Raw genomic sequence first — 15,040 nt, 5'->3', positions numbered from 1 at the left:
ACAAATATACTACGATGAGTCTAACGATTGTGTGAATCCTCTTAAATGTAGACTTGCGAGCTCGGACGAATAAGTGTAGATAATTGGAGGCTGAACAGGTATGTTAAGGCTCACCCCTTTCTTTCAACGGCATGATTCCGATATTATGACGTCAAAATGTTTCCATATCTTTCTCGTTTTCAAAAGTTAGATGTTTATGACTCCAAGGCATAACCCCTTTCCTAATAATTCATAAATGTTTTCCAAAATGTTCGTATTTCCTAAATCAGAGGTTTATGGCTCTGTGAGCTCTTATGATAACAACGATGAACCTGTTTTCGCAATCATAATGATGATGCCAAAGATGAGAATATTTTCCTACCTTGATTATGATGATGATGATTCCGGGTTTAAAGGTTCCAAGTTTACGATTTCAACGACGATATAAGAATGTTGAGCTATTTCTTGATTTCTGAATTTTATTCATGGATGATGACTATTTTTAAAGACTCCAAAGTATATGAATTGATGCCTTACGAGATTTATGATCTTATTCTATGTTCTCTCTTGATGCTATTCATCGTTGATAGTCTCACCTTATAATAATTGTTCTTTCAAGGTGAGACAAAGGGATGATAATTATTCCATAATATAATCGGAGGTTACCGACCTTACGTCACTCCGATAGAGACATGACTTTCTTTGGGCTCTCATGCATGCTGCTTATATGATATATGTATATGATACATGAACATGATATATGTACATGATACATGTATATGAATATGGGAAAGAGGACCAGAGCGCTATAGACGCGTATCCACCTGATCAGTTGGTATTATATGACATGATATCATCCCGGACACGGGACATATGTGGCTAAATGGATCGGAGCCGACGCCTCGGCAATATGATATGTTCTATTTTCTGTATACATGAACAAGAAATGTTTTTCAAAGAAAGCATTACTATGGATATATGTATATATGTATATAAGTGGATCGGGCTGCATGTTCCGCAGCACTAAGCATACATGGTACCCGCCTAAAAGGCACTCATATGTACATGTTACTCTTTTATCTTACGATATGCTCTATATTTCCATTCTGTTATTATTTATACTTTACATCCCTTACTATGTTACTATTCATGCCTTACATACTCGGTACATTATTCGTACTGACGTCCCTTCTTGTGGACGCTGTGTTCATGCCCGCAGGACCAAGTAGCCAGTCAGATGATTCGCAGCAGTAGGGCCTCCCCTCAGCAGCAGTCAGTACGCTCCATTGATCCAGAGCTACACCTCTTTTGGTCTGCTATTCGGTTACGTACATATATGGGTAGGACAGGGCCTTGTCCTGTCATTTCTACAATTTGTACTCCATAGAGGTCTGTAGACAGTGATATGTAGTCGTGATATTATGCAGTCTCGTCGGCGTTTATTTTGTTGTACAGTATATATGTATGGCGGCCGTGAGTTCCAGGTACGGTGTCTCTTATGATGATTGTTCGGGAGACAGTGTAGCATAGTTACAGATTGTATATTGGCCCAGGATAGTCAGTGTGACGTAAACGCAAGCATAGGAGTGCTTGGCCAGTAGTGGTCGGGCACTTGTTACGGCCCGTCGGTTTGGGTCGTGACAAAAAGTGGTATCAGAGCAGTTCGTCCTAGGGGTTGTCTACAGACCGTGTTCGGTAGAGTCCTGTTTATGGGTGTGAAGCCGGCCACACTTATAAAAAGGAGGCTGCAGGGCATTTAGGAATCATTGACCTTCCTTCTATCTTAGATCGTGCGATAGAGCCAGAGTCTAGGAAAGATTGCTTCTGACCCCTTTTCCTGTAGGTAGGCGTAGACTGACTAGAGATGAAGAGATCAGCTTCAGATAGTGGGGGTGCTAAGAAGGCCCATAGAGTATCTCCAGGACCCAGGCTCCAGGACTGAGTAGAAGGAGCCTCAGTTATTCTATTGTGACTGATCCCTCCAGAGTTTTTGACTCCCAGAGAGGAGGACCCCCCAGAGGACAGCTATGATACAGATTCGTCCGAGTATTCGTCTGGGACACCGGAGGAGGAGATTGCTGAGGCCGTTCCGGTTGCTCCTACGGCAGAGCACTACCTCAGACCAGCCTCCCCAGTGAGTGTTACAGATTACTCCAGCCCCCTATCCTGGCTGTCGGTAAACCAGTAGTTACCTGGTTATGTATATCCCTCGGATTCAGATGAGAGAGATGATGATGGTCAGACAAGCGGATGGTGGGTAGACGATGACGAGGAGTACACTTCACCTTATAGTCCACCAGATCAGACTAGAGACCGATCGGCTAAAGGTATATGAGTCCTTATTGGAATTTCTATGTAAGTACATTTGCTGTAGATTATTATTTAATAGTGGCGAGGGGAAACCCAAAGAGGACGATAACCGAGTATTTAAAAGTAACATCGACCAAGGTGTGTTAGCTACCATTGGGAATCCGAAAATCTAGGACGGAAAGTAGTCATACATACAAATGAAAGGTGAATATTGAGAATTAAAAAGGCCAAAATAGTAATTGTGTAGTCGCAAGAGTAAGAGACCCTTTCTAATTCGGAGGGAGATGCGTTACGTGAACGTTTTGGAATCTGTCAAGACCTCAACTCGCTTTAGATTATGTGGTGAAGGCCATGTGGTGAGGTGGATACGATTATACCAGCATTAACGCATCGGATTTCATCAGAGTTTCGAGGTTAAGTGTGTTGGGGTGAGAGAAATACTAGGATGAGTGACCCTCTGGGAAGTGTACAAAAAGTCCTATAAATTTAGATATAAGAGGAAAATGAGAAGCTAGAATAGCCTAAGGGAAATTAGAGTGTGCGGAGTGGTTGGACACCTTAAGAGGTCGCGTAGGCCGAGGCGGACTAGGCCGGTGAAGAGAAAGAAGGTGCATCATAGCTCTAGAATTAGGGTGAATTTGAATAGCGTTTGGAAAGATTGTGTAAGCGAGATGGTAGTAATTATATATATATATATATATATATGCATATGATATCCCATAAGTAGCTATATCAGCGGGTTGTGTATCCCGGCAACCAACGTTGCGGTATATGGAAGGCATTAATCGAATAGGGTAACGAAGTTCAAGTAACAAAAAAATGGTACAAATGTTACAAGGTAAGCTGATGCTATTTTCACTACAGGTTAAGCTTGGAAAGTTCTAATACAATGATATTTGAAAAAGAAAGAAAGCCAGTAAATGGAAGGTAAGGAGATCAAAATGTCGGAAAAAGTGAGAAGTAAGAAACATGAGTGAGTGAAGCCTCCGAGAGACACGACGGGCAAAGTGCGAGACTATTTGGGTAAAAAAAATATTTCAAGGTAGGCATGCGAATTGGATAAAGTGTGGCAGTATGGAACAAAACAAGAATATATGGGGTCAGAGAATAGGCTTCGATAAGTGGGGCTAAAAGGATAGTGACCACCACGAGGAATGTGAAGTAAGAGAAAGAATGGTTACTCCTTGCGACGATGTTAAGAGATTTCCAGCCCCTGAAAGGTATATTAAGGGATAAGTGTGTGGTCAAATTAACACGGTTGCCTCGGACATGGAGAAGCTTTCCAAAAAGATGACTTAAGAATAGAATGGATTTGCGCATTTAAAGGAATATTTCACGAACTTCAGAGACGATACTACAAATAACAAGAGAAGAAAGGTGCTCGAGGAGGAAGAAACCCAAGTTTTACCAAAATATCTCTCTTCTAAGTTTCTTTCATTTCTCATTTGAGTTTCGAATCTAGGGAATCAAAGTTCAAATCGATTCAAACACTCTTAGACCCATTTCGTTGCTCAAAATCAGGTAAAATCGCTTCCCATTTCTCTTTGGGTTTTTTTAGCTTCAAAATGTTATTCGTCGTCGTTCTCATTTTGTTATTTTATACGGTTGAAATCCCGATTGAAATATGTGTTATTTGCTAGACGGTTGAAATCCCGACTGAAATATGTGTCATTTGCTAGACGATTGAAATCCTGACTGAAATATGTATTATTTTCTATGAAAGTAAGAAAGGTATACTAATGGGTTGGTCGAAGGAAGAGGAGAGAATTTAGGAGTAAAATAGTTGGAAATCATTAACCATGGGAGTAAGAAGGATACTTTAACGAGTTGGCGGTAGGAAACTGATTACTCATCGAGGAAAGAACGAGGATGATGAATCGACATAAATGATTAGAAAATTAATGACATGGAATAAGAATTCATGTGAAGACCGAGAGATTCGATCATAGAGCAAATGGAATGAAATGTAAGGAACGTGCATGGAAGACCACCCGGCCGTAGCATCAGAAAGATAGATAAAGGTTCGATGAACGAGGATAGGAAGAGTGTAAACTGTAAGAATTTTGTGCTGAGAGCAAAAGTAGCAGGACGCTCGAAAAACTTGGATGCACAGCTGCAACACAAACGCGTAGTTAAGAAGGATTATGAGTAAGTGAGGTAAGTGGGCGAAAGGACTAGTAGTGGATGGAAGGGTATGGAAATGTTGAAAAAGAAATGATGATATAGACATAAATGGAAGAACTCAAGATAAGAAGAATTCTAGGTATGTTATAAGCAAAGTCGGGAATAGAAAAATGAGGAGTAAGATATAATCGAAGACTTCATAAAGGACGTGGTGAATCTCGATGTCCCCATTAACTTACGGGTCCAAAACACCATTAGTCATAAAAGACAGAGGTGTGAAAAGACGGAAAGAAGGCATCGAAATTGGATCTAACCCTGATAAGTATTCTAATTGGATACAAGACTGTAACTAGCAAGAAGATCAACAAGTCAGACCATACGATGACGGAACCCCGACCCTAAGAAGATCGTCAAGGGCGGCAGATAATTATCGAAAACAATGGTTACTCGAAGGCTATGGGTGTATAAGGACCTCCTTAATAAGGGGGGAAGAACATACTAGACTTGAAAGGAACTATGATGTTTCAAGCCCCAGAAAATGAGATTTATTAGCTCAGGGCCAGAGTTCGAGGCGTATTGGCATATCGGGAAGGTAACGGAACGAAGTAGAAACGAATTGACAATAAGTGTACCATGAGGCAGACATAGGGAGAAAGTATGGAAGATAACTCAAGAGAGCACTTTACGCCAAGATGAACTACGATATTTTTAGACTATGATTTGAATCCCTCATATCGGGCAAAAAGTGCGCCGTACTTAAGTATGCAGTGACATGCCCTAAAGGGTAATGAAAAGAGCAAGAAAGGTCTCCAACCTAAATTTACAAAGGGTGTTAGAGAGGATGACGAATCCAAAGAACACTTGGGGTGATAATGACAATTGTAATAAAAGGAACAACGATTGGTAGTTTGGAAATTTTTGAAAGGAAGAAAGAACACTGCTCCTATGAATGGAAATAAAAGAGTTCACCGGATATTAGAAAATAGTTCACGGAACACTAATTATACTGAACATAAGAGCATATGCTATAGAATTATATGAACCGTCAACGTGAAGCTATGCCCAACTACAATTGTAAGAAGGCCACACTGGAAAGCCAACAAGGAATAACGACTGACGAAACGATCGCCGATACAAGGAAATCGAAGATAAGTATACTTGCGTTGCAAGAGAGTCATAATAGAAGAATTGCCATAGTCCTATGCTTCTGGGATTGTATTGATAGATGTGAGGGAAGAAAGTAAAGAAAAAGTTGTAGCAGGAGCTCAAAGATGTTGTGAGCTATGAAATTAGTTGAACTTGGATTATAAGTCTGCCATAAGTGTAACTGGACTGTGATAATAAATGGCGAAGAAACATTACGTATTTCGGATAATAATATACTGGCCTTAGAAGGGAACATAACCAGTACGTTCACTAGCGACAAAGATATGCTGGGTAAATATTTGGAATGTAAGGGTAAAAGAGATGGTGACAAGGATGTAAGGATTAGAGAGCCTGATTAATGGACTACAAAAAATCGGTACAGTGTACATCTAAGATCAACGGGTACAAAAAGGATAGCCCGAGATGGCACCGAAGGAGTAAACGCAAAGAGGGCACCGTAGAGAGAGAAAGGTAGCTGCCCACTAACAAGGGAACAAGGAGTGAGAAAAAAAAGAGTACTTACAGGACGATGGATAGTTATGACACGGCAAGTCAAGACTACCATAATGAAGAAAGAACAAGAGCGGGATGCTAGTTAATTTCCGATCATGTACATGAGGAAAAAGAATTGAAAGAGTATGACTGAAGGCAATAAAAGAGCTAAGAAAGAATGAGAAGAGACTGACCCAAGTTATAGTTTAAGCAAATGGTAGTCGGACCCGAAAGGAGAAATAATTGTTCTAACGAATCAAAGATGGTGTCATGGGTTGGCAATACTGCAACATTCGAGGATGAATGTTTTTAAGAGGGGAAGAATGTTACACCCCGTATCTTCGGAGAAGCACTTATCAAATTTGAAACATAAGTACGTTGAGTTAGGGTTAAGTAAAACCACTTTGGAATATAAGGAGCAAGCATTATTAAGTATATTTAATAAGTGAAGGATGTATATAAGATATACCGGAATGTTTTATAAGGAAATGAGTGGAAGAAATGAAGTTGTACGACTTCGGAGAAAGGATGGGAAATATTTTGTGTAAAACTTTTGGTCCAACTTGGGGGACGAATATCCCTTAGCATATGACGTGTTTTAAGGTGAAACAAAAGCCTAAAATGAAGTTCGTCGAGTCTAGTTTCCAACGCAACAAACCTCTCGTCAATAGGACATCAGAGTAGAGAATTATGGACGTTACAAGTTCAGCTGATGGAGCAGAAACGCGTACTACAGTACTGCTACAGTACCGACTTGATACAGTACTGCTTTTTCACTATAAAAAGAGTAATAACCCCTTTTTTTCACTAGATTTGCCCAGAAATTTCCAGAAAATTGAAGAAAACGAGAGAGGGGATCACAAAGTGAGCAATTTCAAGCGAGGAGTATTAATCGAAGCTCGGATAAACGCATGGATGTGATTCTAGTATGGTTTTGCGGTGGATTCAAGGTAGATATAGAAGATATCTCTGTTTTAACAAGAATAAGGTATGAATCTCCTATTATTAATGTTAATTTTGGTTTATTTACGGAGATAAAGTCGTTAAATAATTGTATAGCGAGTTGGTTGGTTGTGGAAATTGGGAAAACAGCGTGTGGGCTGTTTTATGGTACATATTGGTGTTGGAAATGATGTTATTGATGTTGGTATTTTTGTTGTTGTTGGTTGTTGGATTGAGATTTCCGGATAGGCCTATAAACAGGAGAGATGCTGCCCGATTTTCAGCAAGATATAAAATAGTTTGACTTGAAAGCTTAGCACAAATATACTACGATGAGCCTAACGATTGTGTGAATCCTCTTAAATGTAGACTTGCGAGCTCGGACGAATAAGTGTAGATAATTGGAGGCTGAATAGGTATGTTAAGGCTCGCCCCTTTCTTTCAAAGGCATGATTCTGATGTTACAAATTCAAAATGTTTCCATATCTTTCTCGTTTTCAAAAGTTAGATGTTTATGACTCCAAGGCATAACCCCTTTCCTAATAATTCATAAATGTTTTCCAAAATGTTCGTATTTCCTAAATCAGAGGTTTATGGCTCCGTGAGCTCTTATGATAACAACGATGAACCTGTTTTCGCAATCATAATGATGATGCCAAAGATGAAAATATTTTCCTACCTTGATTATGATGATGATGATTCCGGGTTTAAAGGTTCCAAGTTTACGATTTCAACGACCATATAAGAATGTTGAGCTATTTCTTGATTTCTCAATTTTATTCATGGATGATGACTATTTTTAAAGACTCCAAAGTATATGAATTGATGCCTTATGAGATTTATGATCTTATTTTGTGTTCTCTCTTGATGTTATTCTTCATTGATAGTCTCACCATATAATAATTGTTCTTTCAAGGTGAGACAAAGCGATATTAGTTATTCCATAATATAATCAGAGGTTACTGACCTTACGTCACTCCGATAGAGACATGACTTTCTTTGGGCTCTCATGCATGTTGCTTATATGATATATGTATATGATACACGAACATGATATATGTACATGATACATGAACATGATAAATGTATATGAATATGGGAAAGAGGGCCAGAGCGCTATAGACGCGTATCCACCTGATCAGTTGGTATTATATGACATGATATCATTCCGGACGCGGGATGCCCGGACGCATGACATATGTGGCTAAATGGATCGGAGTCGACGCCTCGGCAATATGATATGTTCTATTTTCTGTATACATGAACAAGAAATGTTTTTCAAAGAAAGCATTACTATGGATGTATGTATATATGTATATATGTGGATTGGGCTGCACGTTCCGCAGCACTAAGCATGCATGGTACCTGCCTAAAAGGCACTAATATGTACATGTTACTCTTTTATCTTACAATATGCTCTATATTTCCATTCTTTTATTATTTATACTTTACATCCCTTACTATGTTACTATTCATGCCTTACATACTCGGTACATTATTCGTACTGACGTCTTTTCTTGTGGACGCTGCATTCATGCCCGCAGGACCAAGTAGCCAGTCAGACGATTCGCAGCAGTAGGGCCTCCCCTCAGCAGCAGTCAGTACGCTCCATTGATCCGGAGCTACACCCCTTTTGGTCTGCTATTCGGTTACGTACATATATGGTACAGGAGGGCCTTGTCCTGTCATTTCTACAGTTTGTACTCCATAGAGGTCTGTAGATAGTGATATGTAGTCGTGATATTATGCAGTATCGTCGGCGTTTATTTTGTTGTACAATATATATGTATGGCGGCCAAATCGGCTCACGCTGTTATTCTTAGTGTTTATGTTTATAGGTATGCGTTGGCCGTGAGTTCCAGGTAAGGTGTCTCTTATGACGATTGTTCGGGAGGCAGTCTAGCACTGTTACAGATTGTATATGGGCCTAGGATAGTCAGTGAGAAGTAAATGCAAGCACAGGACTGCTTGGCCAGTAGCGGTCGGGCATTTGTTACGTCCCGTCGGTTTGGGTCGTGACAATATCACTAGTTCGTTGGGTAGCATAGTTCTCCTCATCCAATTTTGACCAAGCTGTTTTAGGAGCAAATGCATTAATCAACTCTTCTTCATCAGTGGAAAAACATTCTTGAAAATCCTCATCATCTTCTTCCAAATTATTTTACTCATCTGATTCATATTCCGATTCATGCTCATTTGAGTTGTTATCATTATGCAATGACTGATCATTCATTGGAGAGTCATGGGACCCTTTAATAGTTGCTATAACATCTCCATCCGACCCTTTTATAAAAAGGAAGTTGAAGGGTGGATGGGCTTTGTTCCTAAGGGATATTTGGCTCAACAAAAAGATTGATGCCATCCTTATTAGGGTCCATGAGATTGTAGATATTTGGAAGAATTAATTGTCCATGAGATTGCTCGGTACCACCAGATATGGATGCACTGGTAGCATATTGGGATTTGTCCGTTGGGGTCTCAATACCACCATTTGTGCTGAAGAGCTTGGCGCTAGAGCTCCTGTTAACATCAAATAAAGATCCAGCAGGGGCTTGGGGGAAGACTGGGTGGCAGCAATTCACGAAATAGGTAGTCCAGACATGGATTTGTCGGCATTAGATATGGGTGCTTCATTCTCGAGCTCTGTTGGTTGGGCATTTACCAGAGGAATTGTATTAAGGTCTTGTTGGTCAACATCTGGTGGGAACTTAAAACGGACACTAGTGCTGGGAGAAATGGCATTAGACATCCTGTTAGCACTAAATAAAGGTGCAACAGGAACATCAGGGATCTTATGAGAAGGTAATTCATTAAAATCACTCGAGATGGCCTGTTGTCTAAAGTTGGTTTTGTTAGCCTCAGAAACAGCTGCAACAAGAGTAGATTGAGCATCCAGAGGCAAAGCTGCAGGCTGATTATTAATAATCAGAGAAGAACTCGAGCTTAGAGGGAGGTCAACAATAGGAGAGGATCCAGCAACCTGAAGATCATTAATCTGAGCATAAAAAGTACCAGAGACAGCTTGAGAAATAAACTCAGGCTTATGCGATTGATTATGACCTTCGAGCAGCTGATTAAGATGTTGAAAAGAATTTTTCACAGGGATGGGATCATGATTAATATATGGTGCGACAAGAGAAGACCCGTCACCCTTATATTTTATGACTGCCATAGCCTTTCACTTTTCCAGAGTATGCATCTCATTATCATCCATTGACAGTTTGGATTGGTCTGTATTAAAAGCTTTAGACCTAACAATCCACTTTATCTTTTTAGCCTTGAGACCCTTCTGATGTTTGTGTCTAGTAGGGGGTCTAGCTTTACCTTTAATTCTTTGAGATTGAGTCTGAGATATACAAACAGATTCATCATGCTTAGAGTTAGAAAATGACGGAACAGTCTTGGCTAGAACAGTTTTGTTATGTAACTTAATACCAAGTTGATCCTAAGTTCCACATTCCCGTTGATTAGCAGCCTTGTTAGGAAGAGGCTTTTTATTAGAGTTAGCAACAGTGGCCAGAGGTTTGGATCCCTTCCCATTAGAGTCACCTCTATTAGGGGCAATTGGGGCAGGGCCATTCGGGGATCTATACTTATGGGCATAGCAAACAACCTCAGAGTGGCCTTGATGTTTACAGAGAAAGCAATAGTTCGGCACGTAATCATATTCTATCGATTGCCAAAAACCAGATCCCTCCACCCTATTAAGGTCTTTAATTCCCACCCAAACTGAGTCTTTTCTCTGTACGACAAGGTCTATTTCGACCTTAACCTTTGTAAAATTTGGTCGAGACTTGATTGAGGTAGCTTTATCAATGGTAAGTAAAGTGCCTAAGGGGGATGTGATTCTTACCAGTGCATCCCAATTGTAGTTGTGCCATTTAAGCCCTGGGAGGTGAACCCAAACCGATACCAAAGTAGTTTCCTCTTCGAGATTGAAATCTTTCGTCCGTCGCATCAAATGCATAGGAACCCCGCTGATCGTGACTTTTTCTCTAAAGTAGAAACTCTTGAAATCATCTTCATCGGGAAGTCAAAAAACGGATGCTTTGGATTATGATAGCCGATTGTAACAGAGCATTTCATTGGAAATCTAGCCTTGAAATCGTGTCGTATCTCTTCGATAATTGGTCTTCCGTGTGAGAATTTACCGATAACAGTCATCTTACACACACTGGCCAGCTCCTCTTCTTCTTGGTGAGTGAAAAACATAGCAGACTTGCCTTTGTATAGTTCTGGCGGCAGAAAGATTAAACGTGGTTGTTTCTTAGCAGGTCCGGCAACAGCAGAAACATAGTTATGCTTTGGGTTAATTGACTAGTACCATGGGTTCGTGGATGTCTGGGGGTCTTCTTGAGTTATCCCACTCGCTCTATGGTGGTCAGCGACTGTCGGAGCAACCATCGTCGTGAAGAATAGGGCACCAAATCGATTTTCAGAAAGGGGCGCGTTCAATAGCGTGTGAGTTTTTAACGGTTCTTTTTTTCCTGATTTTTTTTACGTACTCGTCCTTCAGTATAGGAGTATTGTTCATGAAAAATAAACAAAAAAGGGGCTATAATTAAGATTTTATATCTACATTCTACACAATCAATAGCGTATTAAAGAATGTTTTACCATGTATAACAAAGTATGTTTTATCATGTATAACTAGATGAACAAAAGATATAATTCTCTATTACCTTGTTCTAACCTCATAAATTTTCAAGATCTAGAGTTTGTGGGTTCAAATGGATGCTATATTATTATATCATACATATATTCATACTACAAACTCAAAATTACAGATAAGTTGAACCTACAAAACTTGTCATGAATCTGCTAGTGGTCAATGCAGATACGGGAGTGATGAGTGGAGCAGTGATTTACATAAAAGAAGACCTCAAAATCTTAGATGTTCAAATTGAGATCCTTGTGGGAATAATCAACATATACTCTCTTGTGGGTGTTCCAGTTGCTGGTCGAACTTTAGATTGGATAGGTCGCCGATATACCATTGTTTTAGCCTTTGTACTATTTTTTGTAGGAGCAATATTGATGGGATTTTCCGCAAACTATATGTTCCTCATGCTTGGAAGGTTTGTGGATGGAATTGGAGTTGGATATGCTCTTATGATAGCTCCAGTTTACACTGCTGAGGTTGCTCCAGCCTCTTGTCATGGATTTTGCACATCTTTCCCTGAAGTTTTTATCAATGGAGGTACTTTTTTTCTTTTATTTTAGTTATCCAAATTCAACGATTTACTTTTTTATTTATTTTTATTTTAGTATAAACAATTTTTATTTGAAATGATTTAAGTATAAACCCCGTTAGTTTTAAAAGTTTACCTTATCGATGCAATTAACTGGCTATTGAAGGTTATTGGGATAGTAATAGCTTTTGTTTATGTTATCATATTAGGCTTGTTATGAAGAGTTAGCTTTTTGTCGCAAATCAACTAACACAATGATCAAAATAACTCTTACATGTTACATCAGTGCATAAAACTTTAACTTTTTTTTTATTTACTATTCAACAAATAACTAATCTAATGTTAGTATTTAAACGTATTGCTATCCAAAGGAAAGAAGTTTAGTACTCACTCCATATGAATCTGTAGTTGATATATAGCAAAAGGATAGATATTGTTTGTAAGATCCCAACCCACAAGTGGACAATGTTACTAGTGGTTGGGCTGTTAGCGATGGTATCGGAGTCACTTCGCATGCAACCATGAGTGAAGGTGGGCCCCACCTCAATGTTCAAGCTAAGGTGACTGAGTAGACCGATCTCACATCTTTGAGATGATGGTGGGAAAATCTCAACGAGGGTAATCATGAATCACTAAGTTAAGCGGATGTGTATGTGATACTGTAAGCAAACTTCATATTGACAGAACACAGGAGAAATGTTTGTTATATAAAGAAATAAGCCTTAGACCCTAATAACGCATTTTAAAGTAGTGTAGCCCTAGGCCGCATAAAAACAATCCCGTACGGCTAAAACACATCACTAATAGTTTAAAATTTTCTACTCATGATCATACAAATTAGTTAGTATATTATTATACACATGATTTTTTGCAAATGTAATTATTTCAAAGTGATAACTAATTAATATGTTATTGTAAGTTAAATCAAATTTACTGTAACATAATACTTGTATATAATTTTAATATCAATTCAAAAGGTAATAAAATACTATTCGTGTCTTTTTTTCTTCCTTTTTGCAGGTGTGTTACTTGGTTAGGGATCAAACTATGCTTTTTCCATGCTCCCTTTGAAATTGGGATGGAGATTCATGCTTGGAATTGGTTTGATTCCATCAGTGTTGTTAGGCATTGGTGTCCTCGCCATGCCTGAATCACCATGTTAGCTAGTAATACAGGGTCGTCTTGGAGATGTCAAGCGAGTTTTGGACAAAACTTCAGATAGTTTAGAAGAATCCACGGAGAGATTAGCTAACATTAAAGAAGCTGCTGGCATACCACAAGATTGCCAAGAGGACATAGATTCCATCACACGACGTAGTTCCCAAGGAGAAGGTGTATGGAGAGAGTTGTTCCTCCATCCAACCCCAACTGTTCTTCATATTATAATTGTAGGCATTGGTGTTCATTTCTTCCAACAAGCAAGTGGTATAGATGCTGTGGTGATGTACAATCTGAGGATATACGAGAAACCAGGTATCAAATCTGTGTACGGTGAGAACTTGTGAAAAGTTCTCTCCGATATGAAAGGTCTGTTCTGTAATAGTTCATAAAAGAAGTATCTGTTCTAGTTAGTCTGTGACGTTTCGCCCGAGGTATGTTCGAGGGGATAAGTCCAAATAAACTGAAGGTTATCTTCCACTGATTTTTCACCGAGGATCACGCCATCAACGGACGTGTCCAACAATATCGGAACCATTTTTACCCACGTGAGGGTTCGTGTCTCCTAGTTTAGTAGGACACTAACACTATATAAACGCATGTATCAGCTCCATTAGAGGGCATCATAATCATCTTTATTCCATTTGCTAATAAGAAAAGCTCTTCTTCGTTTAAGTCTCTGTTCGCAAGTTTTATTTTTGATTAAGTTTGTTCCCTACACTAGGCGTTCGTTTAAACAATACGAGGAAGGAATTCCCCAAATCGGATCCATTAAGCACAGTCTCTGAAAGAAGCTTCTCCCCATCGGACCTGCCATACCATACTCAGGCTCATTTACTTTCAGTTTGGTTTTTATATTATTAACTTGTTAATTTTATTTTCGTTACTAAGCTTGGTCACCGATCCTTTAAACCGCGTACAAATTCAATTGTTGCTTTCTTATGAGGGTAAATAGTTTGGCGCCCACCGTGGGGCTAAGGATAATAGTGATGGCTTATATAAACAACCTTCACTTGCTTTGTTTGTTTTTGTGATTTCAGGCTACACTATGTCAAACCCTAGCCACTTTGTTCACCTCAACGAAGATGAATCCAGCGAACATAACGCTAATCTCAATGGGGTGCCACTCAATAACGAACCTGCCATCAATCCAGTCAGCAATCAGCCCATCCAAAACCCCCGTGCTGATGATGCGGATAGGCATGGAGCACCCGGAGGAGAGGCGGAGGAAATTAACTTACGTTTGATTTATAATTTTTTGCAGGAACACCATGTCACTATGCAGCAGCAACAGAAGGCCATCGTCTGACTCTAAAGTGATCTCAGCGATGCACTAGCACCGGAACCGAATAGGGTTTCTGAACAGGTTTGTAGGGAAATCGAGGTCGGTGTCATTCAGGATAGGCCGATCAATAAGTCATCTGAGAAAAAAGTAGATGACTATAATTCTCGAGTGGATCAAATATCGAGAACACCTCTGATTCTCACTGGTCAAGAAACAAAATACATCGTGAGAAGGCCTTTCCCCCCGAGCGCGGCACCGAAGCTGATCCCGAAGAGGTTCAAAATGCCAGATATACCTAAGTACGACGGAACTACCGACCCCGAAGAACACATTACTGCATACACGTATGCTATTACCGGCAATGATCTCGAAGACGATGAGATCGAATCAGTAAGTTTGAAAAAGTTCGGTG

The 15,040-nt window shown here is 39.6% G+C and overlaps 1 pseudogene; it reads left to right on the top strand.

The window, feature by feature from the left end:
• The window catches only part of LOC132611199 (polyol transporter 5-like), an 83,767-nt pseudogene extending 69,115 nt beyond the window's left edge, over positions 1-14,652 (top strand).
• The last annotated feature ends 388 nt before the right edge of the window (positions 14,653-15,040 follow it).

Source organism: Lycium barbarum, chromosome 1 (genome assembly GCF_019175385.1).
Source record: "Lycium barbarum isolate Lr01 chromosome 1, ASM1917538v2, whole genome shotgun sequence".
Lineage (NCBI taxonomy): Eukaryota > Viridiplantae > Streptophyta > Magnoliopsida > Solanales > Solanaceae > Lycium > Lycium barbarum.
This window is presented reverse-complemented; position numbering and strand designations above follow the sequence as displayed.